This window comes from Triticum aestivum, chromosome 3A, assembly GCF_018294505.1.
Source record: "Triticum aestivum cultivar Chinese Spring chromosome 3A, IWGSC CS RefSeq v2.1, whole genome shotgun sequence".
Taxonomy (NCBI): Eukaryota; Viridiplantae; Streptophyta; class Magnoliopsida; order Poales; family Poaceae; genus Triticum; species Triticum aestivum.
In genome coordinates, this window is record NC_057800.1 from 399,474,460 (window position 1) to 399,496,670 (window position 22,211).

Sequence of the window (22,211 nt, forward strand, 5' to 3'; positions counted from 1 at the left end):
TGGTGTCTTGCATTGCTTAGTTTAGACATCATATGCACAATATTGAATTCTATCTGCTTAGTTTAGAGATCATACATGCGAGTGCCAGTTGCTTAGTATATGAATCAATTATGTCAATTATATCATGCCATCCTGTATACTTAGACAACATGTATGTGAATTATTTCATCCCAACCTATTTTAGAAAGACATCATATAGTTTTGTCATGTCATCCTGTTGAGGTACTCATCATATGTTGAATTATGCCATTATATCCTGTTAAGTTATCCATCATATATCTGAAATTGTGTCATGCTATCCTGTTTAGTTAGGCATCATATATGTGAAACTGTGTCATGCTGTCCTGTTTGGTTAGACAACATATATGTGAATTACCACATCTGTCTATCATACAATGTCTGTACGTTCAATTTCTTTTCTTATTTATCAGCCATTTGAATTGGAGGGGGTGATGGCAGTATCTAAGGGAGCAAAAACCCGTTCTTCACAAAAGACAGTGCTACCCGTCGATGCAGATAGAACCATGGTTGTATTGGCCCACAAACTAGCCCCACGACACATAATCGAGACTCTTCCAGATTGCACACTTACACTGTTGGGCAGAGAACCAGTTACAACCCATCTAACCGCAACCCCAGCGGATAGTAACCCACTTATAGTTGACAAAGCACCATGTCCACCACAAAGTACCCCCACACGAGCAGTTTGTAAAGCTACTGCAGTGCCGAAAGCACAAAGACCACCACAGCTAACCCAAACTCCACGTTTAAAGCAGAAGAGCAACTATTCTTAGGTCAAATTATGTAGCTATGGTCCATACTCCTTTGTTGTTGCATCACTGTATTTACTCATACCAAATTCTTTCGAATTTGAAGGATCCAATTGAAACTCCAATGGCGCAACATGTATGCTTTAAACCTATTTCTTTAACTAGATTGTTGTTCTAACTTCTTACTCTATGTTGATTTCAGTTTAAGTTGTATAAACAGTTATGTTCTCATGTGATGCACATTACAAGTGCTGCCAATGCTGTGTAGTTTCTCACACTTATATTATGTCTATGCTGATGTGTCTTAGAAATATATGAGTTGAACTGTGTCTCTATCTTGATTAGGGAACATAAACTAGAATGATATGGACAATATAGTGACCATAGTACATAGATATATGTTTGTTTCATGCTATTATCCTGTCCATCTTACTACTGAACCGGTTTACCAAAATGAGTTTCGTATACTACAAGCTAAACTTGTGATGTGTCTGCTTGTTTCTCTTGTAGTATGCAAACAGAATATTGGAGAAGAGCACCCCACTATGCAATGGTAGAGAAAGTAATGCAGATAAGGTTCAAGATAGTGAGACAAGCCTGTTGATATTGTAGACAGTGAGAAAACCCCACAGTTCTGCGCTGATGTAGTGTTCGAGTTACTGGCCAGTACCGCTGGCACAAGCTCTTCGAACTCGCTGCCTAAATCACTTCGGCTTCTTCAGTCTCAGCTATAAGCTGAAAGGCATCAGTCAGCTGTGCTGCAGCAAGAAGCCAAAGGACTAAGGAAGTCCCTGTAGAATTCAGATGCGTACTTTCTTGTGCAACAGCAAGCGCTGGAGAATTTAAGCGCCAAACAAGGGAAAGTTAATAAGCTTGCTAAGCATCTTGCCAGCATTATGGGTACCCAGGATATTGTTTCTTGAACTCTTCTGAAGTGGTTTCAGTTTTGGACTTGTTTTGCTACGACGTTTATATGCTGCTTTGTTCCCTATATTTGCACTGGTGGCGAACTTTGATGCCCAGTGGATGTAATATGTGTAATAGCCGTGATAGCCTAGCATAAGTTGCTTGCTTATTTATTTCCTTGTTGTCTTGTTTATTTGTTTGCTTGTAGTCAGTGCAGTTCTTTTTCAGCGGTTTGCTAGTGGCTGCAATAACCTATTTCTTAAAACTAGGCCACAATAACCATGGGCTAATATTTACTGTAGTGACACTGGGCCTCCTACGGGCCGTAGAAATAGCGGGCCTTCTACGGGCCGTAGAAACAGTGGGCCTTCTACGGGCCGTAGAAACAGTGGGCCTTCTATGGGCCGTAGAAACATTAGGCCTTCTACGGGCCGTAGAAACAATGGGCTTTCTATGGGCCGTAGAAACAATGGGCCTTCTACGGGCCGTATCATCAATGGGCCTTATATGGGCCGTATGATCGATTGGCCAAACATGGGCCAATAACAGGCCGCATTATGGCCGTAAACGGGCTAGAGTTGGAATCGTCCGTTCATGGGCCGACCATAACAGGTCATCGTTAATAGGCCATATTTGATGACGCTATGAAAATGGCCCAATGTATTAACGAACCACAAACAGGCCGACTGTAACCACGGGCTGAATTTGGCCCACAAGCAGAAAATGACAGTAATGGTCCGTAAGTAAACAAATGCTGGAAATGAGCCCAAGAATAAATAGGCTCTGAGAAGGCCGAAAGATAACATGGGCTGGAAACGACCCAACGAAATAACGGGCCGTTAATGGGTATAAAGTGATACACTGTTCATTACGGGCCAGTTTCACCACGGGCCGTTAATGGGTGTAAAGTGATACACTGTTCATTACGGGCCAGTTTAACCACAGACCGTTAATAGGCCAAGAGTTACACAGGGCCTCATATGGGCCAAAAGACGTCATGGGCCATACATGGGCTAGAAGTGAAAATGGGCTGGAATCATATTGGATGGCCCAGATGACGCTACTGGGCCTAATTCGGATAGGGCGTAATAGGCCTTGGGTTAGCGGGTTGTAAATGGGCTATATGCGAACAGGCCGTTAACATGCTTTCCATGGGCCGACCTGCCACCTTTTGACCAAGTCAAACGGGCCGGCCTTTTCATAGGAATGGGCCTCTATTGGGCCGTGCCACGTGTCGACGTATCATAGGCGCCTTCTGTCCAATGAGTGGATGACATCTGTCCCAACGATGAGCCGACACGTGTTTCCTCCAGCCAATGATGATTTTACACGTGGAAAATACCCATTGGTCGGGGCTGTTAATGGGTTATCAGATCCAAAACCCGACCCGATAGCTTAACGGCGTTCCGTTACGGTGGATGCCACGTGTCGGTCATCCTTGACGAAATCACTTATGTGACGCGCGATTTATCGCCATGGAAGTGCACACTTCCGTGATGATAATTTTGGTAATGTCATGGAACACTTCTACGACAACATAGGTATGACTATCTTGATTCTGTCATAAAATCGTCATGGACGTACATGCATGACAAAAAACACGACCTACTGTGACAAACACGTATCATCACGGAAGTGTATTTTTTTTGTAGTGTTTGCTTCCTCTTCAGGCCAGAGTGCGCTTTCCTCTTTGGAAAGCGTATTTCTGGGAAAGGCACGTTCGGTTTTTCCTCCAGGGGCCTGTTTGCTGAAACTTTTTCACTGATAGGTCCCTGAGCTTCAACCCTTCGTATCTCGACAACCATAACTTCGATTGAGGTGAAACCAACGCTCACTTCTTCATCTCGTCGAACTCTTTCCATTGGTATCATTTTCATTATGTTTTCACACAGTGAAAATGACCACTTTTCCCTTGCACGTAAACAGCCCCCTCCGAGAGACAACTATTTCCGGCAAATCTTTCCGTGATCATTCCGCACTTTTTCCAGAGTATTTCTCGACCCCAGGCAAGCCAACCTCTTATCAGGAGCCCCGAACTTGCACGTTGACTTTGCTTGCACCTCATGTGTGTGTGTTTAGTTGTAGTAGCTTCTTGTTTGTTCCGTCTGCTGTTATTTCATTCGTGCTATCTGATTTTGTTATCAATCTTGCATGCTTGTGCTTTCATGAAATATGTTGACATGCTAGTTTACCGTTGTTACTAACAATATCATGCCTCTGTCTAGTTTAGTTTCATGTTAGCAGTATCGATGTTATGATAATTCTGTTGCACTGGTAAGTTTGCTAGTACTTGGTATTGCCATGTTTCGCATGCTATCATTGTTCTTTTCAAATGCTTGATGTTTGTTACTACATCAGTATGTTGCATGTTAGTTGTTGCATTCATGTTAATAACGCTCGCATGATGATTGATGATGGAGAAGTTAATAATATGACTTAATTACAAACCTCCTCCGTTATCACTGGGATATCATAGTGCCACCCAAGTTGAGCTTTCTCTAGTGCAACCACATTTACCTTATGAGAAGGTACTAGCTGGGTCTATTGTCATGTCTCTCGCCGGTGCCTCCCGCGAGGGAAGGTTATGGGCATGCGCTACCCTGATCAGGTAGGCGGACATAACCTTGTGTGCTCATTTTTGTTTTTATGGTACCTTGTCCCCGTTTGGGACCGTTTTGCCACGACGGTGGCCATTGGTGTCTTTGGTAGACACAGGGCCACCCAGGACTAAACCCCAAGGGGGTGTTGGTCGGAGTGGCCGGGAGAGTGTCATGGCAGTAGCTCGGTTTTGTCAGAATGCTTTGGTCCGCACGTATGGGAGTGCGAGGCCAGGGTTCCGTGGTGTGGGTAAAGTGCGCTACCTCTGCAGAGGTGTATTTAATCTATCGATAGCTGCGTCCTCGGTCATGGGCAAAAGTTCGTAGTAGGTCACACTATCGGATCTTGGTTGAAATGGAGGATAAACCTGCTAATAACTTGTGTGATAATTAAATGTGATAAATCATGTGATGACTTGGACTATGGGAAAATCGTGAGAAGTCACGATGATGTGTTGATAGGACCCCGAGACGAGGTCTTGGTAAGTCATGTGTGTGCTCCGAGGAGCCGTGGCAGAGTAAGTGATAGTTGCATAAGGTTAATACAACATGTCTTCACGGGAGGTAAATGGTAGTTTATTTTCAGCATAGTTTCATGATTGCCATGCCATGTTTTGATATGCTATGTTGTGTTGTTGTTATGTTAGAAGTAAATTGGATATGCCATGCTAGTAGATGCTATGGGGTTGATGCTTAGTTTGATTTATGATTCTAGTTAATATCATTGTCATGCTTAGAAGTTGTGTTAAAGTAGACTATTGCATATGTTTGGTTCTTGCTTTGTCATCTGTTTGTTTGGATGCTATGTATTTGGTTGTCTTGCATGTACATTCCATGTACTGACCTGGCGTGTCATGCCAGTTTTGTAGGTCATACCCAACTTGTTCGCTTATTCCGTCGTGCTAGGCCGTAATCTTGCCAGTCCTATGAGTTATGGAGCCCAGCCTAGATGATACGCTGCCAAACAAGACTTCCGCCGCCAGTTAAATAGACTTCCACTGCCATTTAATAGCCTTAGGTCTATGCCAGATAATTGTATTCATCCATGATGTAATCTTATACAAATGTCTTTGATGAATATTATTGTACCTGAAATGTGGTAACATGGACATGTCGTGCGTCACGTGTTATCCTGGGCAGACGTGCGAAGGCCCCCTGCTCCATGCGGATCGGGGTGCCACAATCCAAGCCATTCGAAGTCTTCTGTGATGCCGCTTTGTAAGATCTCGGCACTGTGTTAATGCAAGAGAATAAAGTTGCGGCTTATAACTCTTGCCAGTTGAAGACCAATGAAAGGAACTAACCCACTCACGATCTTGAGTTGGCGGCAGTTGTCCATGCATTAATAACATGGAGACATCTCTTGTTGGGAAGGCAAGTGGACATTTTCATCGATCACAAGAGCCTCAAGTATATTGATAACCTACAAGTATAGGGGATCGCAACAGTTTTCGAGGGTAGAGTATTCAACCCAAATTTATTGATTCGACACAAGGGGAGCCAAAGAATATTCTCAAGTATTAGCAGCTGAGTTGTCAATTCAACCACACATGGAAACTTAATATCTGTAGCAAATGTATTTAGTAGCAAAGTAATATGATAGTAGTGGTAACGGTGGAAAAAGTAATATTTTTGGTTTTATAGTGATTGTAATAGTAGCAACGGAAAAATAAATTAGAGAAGAACAATACATGAAAAGCTTGTAGGCATTGGATCAGTGATGGATAATTGTGTCGGATGCGATCAATCATGCAACAGTTATAACATAGGGTGGCACAGAACTAGCTCCAGTTCATCAATGTAATGTAGGCATGTATTCCGAATATAGTCATACGTGCTTATGGAAAATAACATGCATGGCATCTTTTGTCCTACCCTCCCGGGGCAGCTGGGTCCTATTGGAAACTAAGGGATATTAAGGCCTCCTTTTAATAGAGTACTGGACCAAAGCATTAACACAAAGTGAATACATGAACTCCTCAAACTACTATCATCACCAGTAATGGTCCCGCTTATTGTCACTCCGGGGTTAAGGGATCATAACACATAATAGGTGACTCAAGACTTGCAAGATAGGATCAGGAACTCACATATATTCATGAAAACATAATAGGTTCAGATCTGAAATCATGGCACTCGGGCCCTAGTGACAAGCATTAAGCATAGCAAAGTCATAGCAATATCAATCTTAGAACATAGTGGATACTAGGGATCGAACCCTAATAAAACTAACTCAATTACATGATAAATATCATCCAACCCATCACCGTCCAGCAAGCCTACGATGGAATTACTCACGCATGACGGTGAGCATCATGAAATTGGTGATGGAGGAAGGTTGATGTGTTGGGTAACGTTGCAGAAAACAAAAAATTTCCTACTCGTTTCACCAAGATCATCTAGGAGTTCATCTAGCAACGAGTGATTAGATGCATCTACATACCTTTGTAGATCGCGAGCGGAAGCGTTCAAAAGAACGGTGATGATGTAGTCGTACTCGACGTGATCCAAATCACCGATGACCAGCGCCGAACGGACGGCACCTCCGCGTTCAACACACGTACGGAACAGCCACGTCTCCTCCTTCTTGATCCAGCAAGGGAGGGAGGAGAGGTTGAGGGAGATGGCACCAGCAGCAGCACGACGGCGTGGTGTTGATGGAGCTGCAGTACTCCGGCAGAGCTTCGCTAAGCACTATGGAGGTTGAGGAGGTGTTGGGGAGGGAGAAGGAGGCAACCAAAGGCCGAGGCGTTCAGGTATGAAGTCCCTCCTCTCCCCCACTATATATAGGGGTGCCAAGGGGGGGTGGACGGCCCTAGGAGATCCAATCTCCTAGGGGGTGCGGCGGCCTAGGGGGGGTTTTCCTCCCCCCCAAGGCACCTAGGAGGTGCCTTACCCTCCTAGGACTCTTTCCCCCTTAAACCCTAGGCGCATGGGCCTATGTGGGGCTGGTGCCCTTGGCCCATTAGGCCAAGGCGCACCCCCTTACAGCCCATGTGGCCCCCCGGGACAGGTGGACCCACCCGGTGGACCCCCGGGACCCTTCCGGTGGTCCCGGTACAATACCGATAACCCCGAAACTTGTCCCGATGCCCGAAACAGGACTTCCCATATATAAATCTTTACCTCCGGACCATTCCGGAACTCCTCGTGACGTCCGGGATCTCATCCGGGACTCCGAACAACATTCGGGTTACTGCATATACATATCCCTACAACCCTAGCGTAACTGAACCTTAAGTGTGTAGACCCTACGGGTTCGGGAGACAATCAGACATGACCGAGACGACTCTACGGTCAATAACCAACAGCGGGATCTGGATACCCATGTTGGCTCCCACATGCTCCACGATGATCTCATCGGATGAACCACGATGTCGAGGATTCAATCAACCCCGTACGCTATTCCCTTTGTCCATCGATATGTTACTTGCCCGAGATTCGATCGTCGGTATCCCAATACCTCGTTCAATCTCGTTACCGGCAAGTCACTTTACTCGTACCGTAATGCATGATCCCGTGACCAGACACTTGGTCACTCTGAGCTCATTATGATGATGCATTACCGAGTGGGCCCAGTGATACCTCTCCGTCATACGGAGTGACAAATCCCAGTCTTGATCCATGTCACCCAACAGACACTTTCGGAGATACCCGTAGTCTACCTTTATAGTCACCCAGTTACGTTGTGACGTTTGGCATACCCAAAGCACTCCTACGGTATCCGGGAGTTACACGATCTCATGGTCTAAGGAAAAGATACTTTGACATTGCAAAACTCTAGCAAACGAACTATACGATCTTGTGCTATGTTTAGGATTGGGTCTCGTCCATCACATCATTCTCCCAATGATGTGATCTCGTTATCAATGACATCCAGTGTCCATAGTCAGGAAACCATGACTATCTGCTGATCAACGAGCTAGTCAACTAGAGGCTCACTAGGGACATGTTGGTGTCTGTTATTCACACATGCATTACGATTTCCGGATAACACAATTATAGCATGAATAAAGACAATTATCATGAACAAGGAAATATAATAATAATGCTTTTATTATTGCCTCTAGGGCATATTTCCAACAGTCTCCCACTTGCACTAGAGTCAATAATCTAGTTACATTGTGATGAATCGAACACCCATGGAATTCTGGTGTTGATCATGTTTTGCTCTAGGGAGAGGTTTAGTCAACGGATCTGCTACATTCAGGTCCGTATGTACTTTACAAATCTCTATGTCTCCATCTTGAACATTTTCACGAATGGAGTTGAAGCGACGCTTGATGTGCCTTGTCTTCTTGTGAAACCTGGGCTCCTTGGCAAGTGCAATAGCTCCAGAGTTGTCACAGAAGAGCTTGATCGGCCCCGACGCATTGGGTATGACTCCTAGGTCGGTGATGAACTCATTCACCCATATTGCTTCATGTGCTGCCTCCGAGGCTGCCATGTATTCCGCTTCACATGTAGATCCCGCCAAGACGCTTTGCTTGCAACTGCACCAGCTCACTGCCCCACCATTCAAAATATACACGTATCCGGTTTGTGACTTAGAGTCATCCAGATCTGTGTCGAAGCTAGCGTCGACGTAACCCTTTCCATAAACGAGAAACATTTCCTTAGTCCTTTTCAGGTACTTCAGGATATTCTTGACCGCTGTCCAGTGTTCCTTGCCGGGATTACTTTGGTACCTTCCTACCAAACTTACGGCAAGGTTTACATCAGGTCTGGTACACAACATGGCATACATAATAGAACCTATGGCTGAGGCATAGGGGATGACGCTCATCTCTTCTATATCTTCTGCCGTGGTCGGACATTGAGCTGAGCTCAATTTCATACCTTGCAACACAGGCAAGAACCCCTTCTTGGATTGATCCATATTGAACTTCTTCAATATCTTATCAAGGTATGTGCTTTGTGAAAGACCTATGAGGCATCTTGATCTATCTCTATAGATTTTGATGCCTAATATATAAGCAGCTTCTCCAAGGCCCTTCATTGAAAAACTTTTATTCAAGTAGGCCTTGATGCTGTCCAAGAGTTCTATATCATTTCCCATCAAAAGTATGTCATCTACATATAATATGAGAAATGCTACAGAGCTCCCACTCACTTTCTTGTAAACGCAGGCTTCTCCATAAGTCTGTGTAAACCCAAACGCTTTGATCATCTCATCAAAGCGAATGTTCCAACTCCGAGATGCTTGCACCAGCCCATAAATCGAGCGTTGGAGCTTGCACACTTTGTCAGCATTCTTAGGATCGACAAAACCTTCCGGCTGCATCATATACAATTCTTCCTTAAGGAAACCATTAAGGAATGCCGTTTTGACGTCCATTTGCCATATTTCGTAATCATAGAATGCGGCAATTGCTAACATGATTCGGACGGACTTCAGCTTCGCTACCGGTGAGAAAGTCTCATCGTAGTCAACCCCTTGAACTTGTCGATAACCCTTAGCGACAAGCCGAGCTTTATAGATGGTCACATTACCATCCGCGTCTGTCTTCCTCTTAAAGATCCATTTATTTTCTATGGCTCGCTGCTCAACGGGCAAGTCAGTCAAAGTCCATACTTTGTTTTCATACATGGATCCTATCTCGGATTTCATGGCTTCCAGCCATTTGTCGGAATCCGGGCCCACCATCGCTTCTTCATAGTTCGAAGGTTCACCGTTGTCTAACAGCATGATTTCCAAGACAGGGTTGCCGTACCACTCTGGTGCGGAACATGTCCTTGTGGACCTTCGAATTTCAGTAGGGGCTTGATCAGAAGTATCTTGATCATTTTCATTAACTTCCTCTCTAGTCGGTGCAGGCACCTCAGGAACATTTTCTTGAGTTGCGCCATTTTCCGGCTCAAGAGGTAATACTTCATCAAGCTCTACTTTCCTCCCACTTACTTCTTTCGAGAGAAACTCTTTCTCCAGAAAGGACCCATTCTTGGCAACAAAGATCTTGCCTTCGGATCTGAGGTAGAAGGTGTACCCAATAGTTTCTTTTGGGTACCCTATGAAGACGCATTTTTCCGATTTGGGTTCGAGCTTTTCAGGTTGAAGTTTCTTGACATAAGCATCGCATCCCCAAACTTTTAGAAACGACAGCTTAGGTTTCTTCCCAAACCATAATTCATACGGTGTCGTCTCAACGGATTTCGACGGAGCCCTATTTAAAGTGAATGCGGCAGTCTCTAAAGCATAGCCCCAAAAAGAAAGCGGTAAATCGGTAAGAGACATCATAGATCGCACCATATCTAACAGAGTGCGATTACGACGTTCGGACACACCATTACGCTGAGGTGTTCCAGGCGGCGTGAGTTGTGAAACTATTCCACATTTTCTTAAGTGTGCCCCAAACTCGTGACTCAAGTATTCTCCTCCACGATCTGATCGTAGGAACTTGATTTTCATGTCACGTTGATTTTCAACCTCACTCTGAAATTCCTTGAACTTTTCAAAGGTTTCAGACTTGTGTTTCATTAAGTAGATATACCCATACCTACTTAAATCATCAGTGAGGGTGAGAACATAACGATAGCCACCGCGAGCCTCAACACTCATCGGACCGCACACATCAGTATGTATGATTTCCAATAAGTCGGTTGCTCGCTCCATTGTTCCTGAGAACGGAGTCTTGGTCATTTTACCCATAAGGCATGGTTCGCACGTGTCAAATGATTCATAATCAAGAGACTCTAAAAGTCCATCATCATGGAGCTTCTTCATGCGTTTAACACCTATGTGACCAAGGCGGCAGTGCCACAAGTATGTGGGACTATCATTATCAACCTTACTTCTTTTGGTACTCACATTATGAATATGTGTAGCATCACGTTCGAGATTCATAAGGAATAAACCATTCACCATAGGAGCATGACCATAAAACATATCTCTCATAAAAATGGAACAACCATTATTCTCAGATTTAAAAGAGTAGCCATCTCGAATTAAACGAGATCCCGATACAATGTTCATGCTCAAAGCTGGCACTAAATAACAATTATTAAGGTTTAAAACTAATCCCGAAGGGAGATGCAGAGGTAGCATGCCGACGGCGATCACATTGACCTTGGAACCATTCCCGACGCGCATCGTTACCTCGTCCTTTGCCAGTTTCCGCTTATTCCGCAGCCCCTGCTTTGAGTTACAAATGTGAGCAACTGCACCGGTATCAAATACCCAGGAGCTACTACGGGCACTAGTAAGGTACACATCAATTACATGTATATCACATATACCTTTTGTTTTGCCGGCCTTCTTATCCGCTAAGTACTTAGGGCAGTTCCGCTTCCAGTGACCGCTTCCCTTGCAATAAAAGCACTCAGTCTCGGGCTTGGGTCCATTCTTTGGCTTCTTCCCAGCAGCTTGCTTGCCGGGCGCGGCAACCTCCTTGCCGTCCTTCTTGAAGTTCTTTTTACCCTTGCCTTTCTTGAACTTAGTGGTTTTATTGACCATCAACACTTGATGTTCCTTTCTGACTTCTACCTCTGCTGATTTCAGCATAGCAAATACTTCAGGAATGGTCTTTTCCATCCCCTGCATATTGAAGTTCATCACAAAGCTCTTGTAGCTTGGTGGAAGCGACTGGAGGATTCTGTCAATGACCGCATCATCCGGGAGATTAACTCCCAGCTGAGTCAAGCGGTTATGCAACCCAGACATAGTGAGTATGTGCTCACTGACAGAACTGTTTTCCTCCATCTTACAGCTAAAGAATTTGTGGAGACTTCATATCTCTCGACCCGGGCATGAGCTTGGAAAACCATTTTCAGCTCTTCGAACATCTCATATGCTCCATGTCTCTCAAAACGCTTTTGGAGCCCCGGCTCTAGGCTGTAAAGCATGCCGCACTGAATGAGGGAGTAGTCATCGAAACGTGCCTGCCAAGCGTTCATAACATCTTGTTCTGCAGGGAGAACGGGTGCGTCACCAAGCGGTGCTTGTAGGAAATAATCTTTCTTGGCAGCTATGAGGATGATCCTCAGGTTCCGGACCCAGTCCGTATAGTTGCTGCCATCGTCTTTCAGCTTAGTTTTCTCTAGGAACGCGTTGAAGTTGAGGACTACGTTGGCCATTTGATCTACAAGACATATTGCAAAGATTTTAGACTAAGTTCATGGTAATTAAGTTCAACTAATCAAATTATTAGTGAACTCCCACTTAGATTAGACATCCCTCTGGTCATCTAAGTATTACATGATCCGAGTTAAACTAGACCGTGTCCGATCATCACGTGAGACGGACTAGTCAACATCGGTGAACATCTTCATGTTGATCGTATCTTCTATACGACTCATGCTCGACCTTTCGGTCTTCTGTGTTCCGAGGCCATGTCTGTACATGCTAGGCTCGTCAAGTCAACCTAAGTGTTTGCATGTGTAAATCTGTCTTACACCCGTTGTATGTGAACGTCTGAATAAAACACCCGATCATCACGTGGTGTTTTGAAACAGCGAACTGTCGCAACGGTGCACAGTTAGGGGGAACACTTCTTGAAATTATTGTGAGGGATCATCTTATTTACTACCGTCGTTCTAAGTAAACAAGATGCAAAACATGATAAACATCACACGCAATCAAATAATAAACGTGACATGATATGGCCAATATCACATAGCTCCTTTGATCTCCATCTTGGGGCTCCATGATCATCTTGTCACCGGCTTGACACCATGATCTCCATCATCATGATCTCCATCATCGTGTCTCCATGAAGTTGCTCGCCAACTATTACTTCTACTACTATGGCTAACGCGTTTAGCAATAAAGTAAAGTAATTTACATGGCGTTTCTTGATGACACGCAGGTCATATAAAAGAATAAAGACAACTCCTATGGCTCCTGCCGGTTGTCATACTCATCGACATGCAAGTCGTGAATCCTATTACAATAGCATGAACATCTCATACATCACATATAGATCATTCATCATTCATCACAACTTTGGCCATATCATATCACAAACCACTTGCTGCAAAAACAAGTTAGACGTCCTCTAATTGTTGTTGCAAGTTTTACGTGGCTGAATTAGGGTTCTAGCAAGAACGTTTTCTTACCTACGTTAAAGCCACAACGTGATTTGTCAACTTCTATTTACCCTTCATATGGACCCTGTTCATCGATTCTGCTCCAACTAAAGTAGGAGAGACAGACACCCGCCAGCCACCTTATGCAACTAGTGCATGTTAGTCGGTGGAACCGGTCTCACGTAAGCGTACGTGTAAGGTTGGTCCGGGCCGCTTCATCCCACAATACCGCTGAAGCAAGAAAGGACTAGTAACGGCAAGAAAGTTGACAAATCTACGCCCACAACAAATTGTGTTCTACTCGCGCAAGAAGAACTACACATAGACCTAGCTCATGATGCCACTGTGGGTAACGTTGCAGAAAACAAAAATTTTCCTACTCGTTTCACCAAGATCATCTAGGAGTTCATCTAGCAACGAGTGATTAGATGCATCTACATACCTTTGTAGATCGCGAGCGGAAGCGTTCAAAAGAACGGTGATGATGTAGTCGTACTCGACGTGATCCAAATCACCGATGACCAGCGCCGAACGGACGGCACCTCCGCGTTCAACACACGTACGGAACAGCCACGTCTCCTCCTTCTTGATCCAGCAAGGGAGGGAGGAGAGGTTGAGGGAGATGGCACCAGCAGCAGCACGACGGCGTGGTGTTGATGGAGCTGCAGTACTCCGGCAGAGCTTCGCTAAGCACTATGGAGGTTGAGGAGGTGTTGGGGAGGGAGAAGGAGGCAACCAAAGGCCGAGGCGTTCAGGTATGAAGTCCCTCCTCTCCCCCACTATATATAGGGGTGCCAAGGGGGGGTGGCCGGCCCTAGGAGATCCAATCTCCTAGGGGGTGCGGCGGCCTAGGGGGGTTTTCCTCCCCCCCAAGGCACCTAGGAGGTGCCTTACCCTCCTAGGACTCTTTCCCCCTTAAACCCTAGGCGCATGGGCCTATGTGGGGCTGGTACCCTTGGCCCATTAGGCCAAGGCGCACCCCCTTACAGCCGATGTGGCCCCCCGGGACAGGTGGACCCACCCGGTGGACCCCCGGGACCCTTCCGGTGGTCCCGGTACAATACCGATAACCCCGAAACTTGTCCCGATGCCCGAAACAGGACTTCCCATATATAAATCTTTACCTCCGGACCATTCCGGAACTCCTCGTGATGTCCGGGATCTCATCCGGGACTCCGAACAACATTCGGGTTACTGCATATACATATCCCTACAACCCTAGCGTAACTGAACCTTAAGTGTGTAGACCCTACGGGTTCGGGAGACAAGCAGACATGACCGAGACGACTCTCCGGTCAATAACCAACAGCGGGATCTGGATACCCATGTTGGCTCCCACATGCTCCACGATGATCTCATCGGATGAACCACGATGTCGAGGATTCAATCAACCCCGTACGCTATTCCCTTTGTCCATCGATATGTTACTTGCCCGAGATTCGATCGTCGGTATCCCAATACCTCGTTCAATCTCGTTACCGGCAAGTCACTTTACTCGTACCGTAATGCATGATCCCGTGACCAGACACTTGGTCACTCTGAGCTCATTATGATGATGCATTACCGAGTGGGCCCAGTGATACCTCTCCGTCATACGGAGTGACAAATCCCAGTCTTGATCCATGTCACCCAACAGACACTTTCGGAGATACCCGTAGTCTACCTTTATAGTCACCCAGTTACGTTGTGACGTTTGGCATACCCAAAGCACTCCTACGGTATCCGGGAGTTACACGATCTCATGGTCTAAGGAAAAGATACTTTGACATTGCAAAACTCTAGCAAACGAACTATACGATCTTGTGCTATGTTTAGGATTGGGTCTCGTCCATCACATCATTCTCCCAATGATGTGATCTCGTTATCAATGACATCCAGTGTCCATAGTCAGGAAACCATGACTATCTGCTGATCAACGAGCTAGTCAACTAGAGGCTCACTAGGGACATGTTGGTGTCTGTTATTCACACATGCATTACGATTTCCGGATAACACAATTATAGCATGAATAAAGACAATTATCATGAACAAGGAAATATAATAATAATGCTTTTATTATTGCCTCTAGGGCATATTTCCAACAGTCTCCCACTTGCACTAGAGTCAATAATCTAGTTACATTGTGATGAATCGAACACCCATGGAATTCTGGTGTTGATCATGTTTTGCTCTAGGGAGAGGTTTAGTCAACGGATCTGCTACATTCAGGTCCGTATGTACTTTACAAATCTCTATGTCTCCATCTTGAACATTTTCACGAATGGAGTTGAAGCGACGCTTGATGTGCCTTGTCTTCTTGTGAAACCTGGGCTCCTTGGCAAGTGCAATAGCTCCAGTGTTGTCACAGAAGAGCTTGATCGGCCCCGACGCATTGGGTATGACTCCTAGGTCGGTGATGAACTCCTTCACCCATATTGCTTCATGTGCTGCCTCCGAGGCTGCCATGTACTCCGCTTCACATGTAGATCCCGCCACAACGCTTTGCTTGCAACTGCACCAGCTCACTGCCCCACCATTCAAAATATACACGTATCCGGTTTGTGACTTAGAGTCATCCAGATCTGTGTCGAAGCTAGCGTCGACGTAACCCTTTACGACGAGCTCTTCGTCACCTCCATAAACGAGAAACATTTCCTTAGTCCTTTTCAGGTACTTCAGGATATTCTTGACCGCTGTCCAGTGTTCCTTGCCGGGATTACTTTGGTACCTTCCTACCAAACTTACGGCAAGGTTTACATCAGGTCTGGTACACAGCATGGCATACATAATAGAACCTATGGCTGAGGCATAGGGGATGACACTCATCTCTTCTATCTCTGCTGCCGTGGTCGGACATTGAGTTGAGCTCAATTTCACACCTTGCAAAACAGGCAAGAATCCTTTCTTGGACTGATCCATTTTGAACTTCTTCAAAATCTTATCAAGATATGTGCTTTGTGAAAGACCTATGAGGCGTCTTGATCTATCCCTATAGATCTTGATGCCTAATATATAAGCAGCTTCTCCAAGGTCCTTCATTGAAAAACTCTTATTCAAGTAGGCCTTAATGCTGTCCAAAAGTTCTATATCATTTCCCATCAAAAGTATGTCATCTACATATAGTATGAGAAATGCTATAGAGCTCCCACTCACTTTCTTGTAAACACAGGCTTCTCCATAAGTCTGTGTAAACCCAAACGCTTTGATCATCTCATCAAAACGAATGTTCCAACTCCGAGATGCTTGCACCAGCCCATAAATCGAGCGTTGGAGCTTGCACACCTTGTCAGCATTTTTAGGATCGACAAAACCTTCCGGCTGCATCATATACAATTCTTCCTTAAGGAAACCATTAAGGAATGCCGTTTTGACGTCCATTTGCCAAATTTCATAATCATAAAATGAGGCAATTGCTAACATGATTCGAACGGACTTCAGCTTCGCTACCGGTGAGAAAGTCTCATCATAGTCAATCCCTTGAACTTGTCGATAACCCTTAGCGACAAGCCGAGCTTTATAGATGGTCACATTACCATCCGCGTCTGTCTTCTTCTTAAAGATCCATTTATTTTCTATGGCTCGCCGTTCTACGGGCAAGTCAGTCAAAGTCCATACTTCGTTTTCATACATGGATCCTATCTCGGATTTCATGGCTTCTAGCCATTTGTCGGAATCCGGACCCGCCATCGCTTCTTCATAGTTCGAAGGTTCACCATTGTCTAACAACATGATTTCCAAGACAGGGTTGCCGTACCACTCTGGTGCGGAACGTGTCCTCGTGGACCTTCGAATTTCAGTAGGAGCTTGATCAGAAGTATCTTGATCATTATCATTAACTTCCTCTTTAGTCGGTGCAGGTGTTGGGTAACGTTGCAGAAAACAAAAAATTTCCTACTCGTTTCACCAAGATCATCTAGGAGTTCATCTAGCAATGAGTCATTGGATGCATCTACGTACCTTGTAGATCGCGAGCGGAAGCGTTCAAAGAACGGGGATGATGTAGTCGAACACGACGTGATTCGAATCACCGGAGATCCTAGCACCGAACGGACGGCACCTCCGCGTTCAACACACGTACGGAACAGCCACGTCTCCTCCTTCTTGATCCAGCAAGGGAGGGAGGAGAGGTTGAGGGAGATGGCACCAGCAGCAGCACGACGGCGTGGTGTTGATGGAGCTGCAGTACTCCGGCAGAGCTTCGCTAAGCAATAAGGAGATGGATGAGGTGTTGGGGAGGGAGAAGGAGGCAACCAAAGGCCAAGGACTCAAGGTATGAAGTCCCTCCTCTCCCCCACTATATATAGGGGTGCCAAGGGGGGGTGGCCGGCCCTAGGAGATCCAATCTCCTAGGGGGTGCGGCGGCCAAGGGGGGTTTCCCTCCCCCCCAAGGCACCTAGGAGGTGCCTTACCCTCCTAGGACTCTTGCCCCCTTGAACCCTAGGCGCATGGGCCTATGTGGGGCTGGTGCCCTTGGCCCAAGCAGGCCAAGGCGCACCCCCTACAGCCCATGTGGCCCCCGGGGATGGGTGGCCCCACCCGGTGGGCCCCCGGGACCCCTCCGGTGGTCCCGGTACAATACCGATAACCCCGAAACTTGTCCCGATGCCCGAAACAGGACTTCCCATATATAAATCTTTACCTCCGGACCATTCCGGAACTCCTCGTGCCGTCCGGGATCTCATCCGGGACTCCGAACAACATTCGGGTTACTGCATATACATATCCCTACAACCCTAGCGTAACCGAACCTTAAGTGTGTAGACCCTACGGGTTCGGGAAACAAGCAGACATGACCGAGACGACTCTTCGGTCAATAACCAACAGCGGGATCTGGATACCCATGTTGGCTCCCACATGCTCCACGATGATCTCATCGGATGAACCACGATGTCGAGGATTCAATCAACCCCGTACGCTATTCCCTTTGTCTATCGATATGTTACTTGCCCGAGATTCGATCGTCGGTATCCCAATACCTCGTTCAATCTCGTTACCGGCAAGTCACTTTACTCGTACCGTAATGCATGATCCCGTGACCAGACACTTGGTCACTCTGAGCTCATTATGATGATGCATTACCGAGTGGGCCCAGTGATACCTCTCCGTCATACGGAGTGACAAATCCCAGTCTTGATCCATGTCACCTAACAGACACTTTCGGAGATACCCGTAGTCTACCTTTATAGTCACCCAGTTACGTTGTGACGTTTGGCATACCCAAAGCACTCCTACGGTATCCGGGAGTTACACGATCTCATGGTCTAAGGAAAAGATACTTTGACATTGCAAAACTCTAGCAAACGAACTATACGATCTTGTGCTATGTTTAGGATTGGGTCTCGTCCATCACATCATTCTCCCAATGATGTGATCTCGTTATCAATGACATCCAGTGTCCATAGTCAGGAAACCATGACTATCTGTTGATCAACGAGCTAGTCAACTAGAGGCTCACTAGGGACATGTTGGTGTCTGTTATTCACACATGCATTACGATTTCCGGATAACACAATTATAGCATGAATAAAGACAATTATCATGAACAAGGAAATATAATAATAATGCTTTTATTATTGCCTCTAGGGCATATTTCCAACATGATGATGACGATGGCGACAGATTCCCCTCTCCGGAGCCTCGAACGGACTCCAGATCAGCCCTCCCGAGAGAGTTTAGGGCTTGGGGGCGGCTCCGTATCATAAAAATGATGAATCCTTCTCTTTGATTTTTTTTCTCCCCGAACACGAATATGTGGAGTTGGAGTTGAGGTCGATGGAGTGTCAGGGGGCCCACGAGACAAGAGGGTGGACAGGGTGTGGGCCTCCTGACGTGGATTCTTCTTCCAGTATTTTTTGTATATTCCAAAAATAATCTCCGTTGATTTTCTGGTCATTCTGAGAACTTTTATTTCTGCACACACCATGGCAATTTTGTTGAAAACAGCGTCAGTTCGGGCTAGTTCCATTCAAATCATGCAAGTTAGAGTCCAAAACAAGGGCAAAAGTGTTTGGAAAAGTAGATACGACGGAGACATATCAACTCCCAAGCTTAAACCTTTGCTTGTCCTCAAGCAATTCAGATGATAAACTGAAAGTGACAAAGAAAAACTTTTACAAATTCTGTTTGCTCTTGTTGTTGTAAATATGTAAAGCCAGCATTCAGGTTTATAGCAAAGATTATGAACTAACCGTATTCACAATAACATTTAGGTCTCATGTTTACTCATATCAATGGCATAATGAACTAGCGAGAAATAATAAAAAATTTGGGATGACAACACTTTCTCAAAACAATCATAATATGATATAACAAGATGGTATCTCGCTAGCCCTTTCTGAGACCACCAAACATAAATGCAGAGCACCTTTAAAGATCAAGGACTGACTAGACATTGTAATTCATGGTAAAAGAGATCCAGTCAAGTCATACTCAATGTAAACTAACAATAATACATGCAAATGACAGCGGTGCTCTCCAACTAGTGCTTTTTAATAAGAGGATGATGACTCAACATAAAAGTAAATGGGTAGGCCCTTCACAGAGGGAAGCAGGGATTTGTAGAGGTGCCACAGCTCGGTTTTGAAATAGAGATGAATAATATTTTGAGCGGTATACTTTCATTGCCAACATAACAACCGAGAGATCTCGATATATTCCATGCTACACACATTATAGGCGGTTCCCAAGCAGAATGGTAAAGTTTATACTCCCCCACCACCAACAAGCATCAATCCATGGCTTGCCCGAAACGACGGGTGCCTCCAACTAACAACAATCCTGGGGGAGTTTGTTTGCAATTATTTTGATTTGATTTGGGCATGGCACTGGGCATCCCGGTGACCAGCCATTTTCTCGTGAGTGAGGAGCGGAGTCCACTCCTCTTGAGAATAACCCGCCTAGCATGGAGGATACAGACATCCCTAGTTGATACATGAGCTATTCGAGCATGCAAAACAAAATGTTTATTTGAAGGTTTAGAGTTTTGCACATACAAATTTACTTGGAATGGCAGGTAGATACTGTAAATTGGAAGGTATGGTGGACTCATATGGAATAACTTTGGGGTTTATGGAATTGGATGCACAAGCAGTATTCCCGCTTCATAAAAGTGAAGGCTAGAAAGAGACTAGGAAGCGACCAACTAGAGAGCGACAACAGTCATGAACATGCATTAAAATTAATCAACACTGAATGCAAGCATGAGTAGGATATAATGCACCATGAACATAAATATCGTAGAGGCTATGTTGATTTTGTTTCAACTACATGCGTGAACATGTGCCAAGTCAAGCCACTCGAATCATTCAAAGGAGGATACCACCCTATCATACCACATCTTAACCATTTTAATAGCATGTTGGCACGCAAGGTAAACCATTATAAACTCCTAGCTAATTAAGCATGGCATAAGCAACTACAATCTCTAATTGTCATTGCAAACACGTTTCTTTCATAATAGGTTGAATCAGGAACGATGAACTAATCATATTTACAAAAACAAGAGAGGTCAAGTTCATACCAGCTTTTCTCATCTCAACCAGTTCATCATATATCATCATTATTGCCTTTCACTTGCACGACCGAATAGTGTGGATAATAATAATAGTGCAAGTGCATTGGACTAAGTTGTAATCTGCAAGCATTCAATTCATGGGAGAAGACAAGGTAATATGGGTTCTCTGTTAGATCAACAATAATGCATATAAGAGCCACTCAACATTTTCAATATGGTCTTCTCCTCTCGACCCGAAAGAAAAAGAAAAGAAACAAAACTATTTACATGGGAAAGCTCCCAACAAGCAAAAGAAGAACGGCAAATATCTTTTAGGGGTTTTCTTTTTAATTACTACTACTACAGGCATGAAAAGTAAACTAGCTAAAAGCCACAACTAATTTTTTGGGTTTTTAATGAAGTTTTTCAAACACACAAGAAGAAAGCTTAAAAGGAAAATAAACTAGCATGGATGATACAATGAAAAAGTATGAGCACCGACAACTTGGCATGAGTGTGTGAACATGAATGTAATGTCGGTGAGAAATACGTACTTCCCCAAGCTTAGGCTTTTGGCCTAAGTTGGTCTATGACCATGGATGGCCTGGTGGATATCCGAAGTTGAAGCTGGGGTCGTATTGAGATGCATCAGCTACTACCTGAAGAGCTGCAGCTTGGAGGCGAGCTGCCTCCGCCCTCCTCTCGTACTCGTTCGCCTCCTCCCTGGTTATAACATATCTCCTTTTTGCCTGAAAGTCAAAGAAAGTAGGAGGAGGGAGAGCGACATGATATGTGTGTCGTCTATCAAAGATTAGTTGGTACTGGAGGGGCTGATCGTTCCTCTCAACAAACTGATGACGAACCATAGCATTATAATCTAAATAAGTAGGAGGCAACTCAATATCATCTCCACGTATGGGTATCTCAAGAAAATTAGCTAAACGGGTTGCATAAATTCCGCGAAAGAAATCTCCATTAATACTATTATTATGCAACCTACGTGCAACAATGGCCCCCCAAGTTATATTTTCTATCTCCTAATACATCACTCTTGAGAACACTTAGGTCGGGAACACACATGTGAAATGCTTCATCCTTACCATTAATGCATCTACCTATTAAGAGAGCAAAATAATGTATGGCAGGAAAATGAATGCTTCCTATGGTAGCTTGTGTTATTTCTCTAGATTCCCCCCACAGTGATACTCGCAAGAAAATGTTTATATTTAGATTTACGAGGTTCACTAACATTACCCCACTGTGTGAGTTTACAAGCAGTATTAAAATCTTCTATGTCTATGGTATAAGATTTATCATAAAGATCAAACACGACAGTTTGAGAATTGTGTGATGATGTAAATTCAAACCTTCTCACAAAGAAATCAGTGAGGTAGTAGTACTAACGACACGTATCTGCCTCGAAGCTCTCAAGATCAGCGTTAA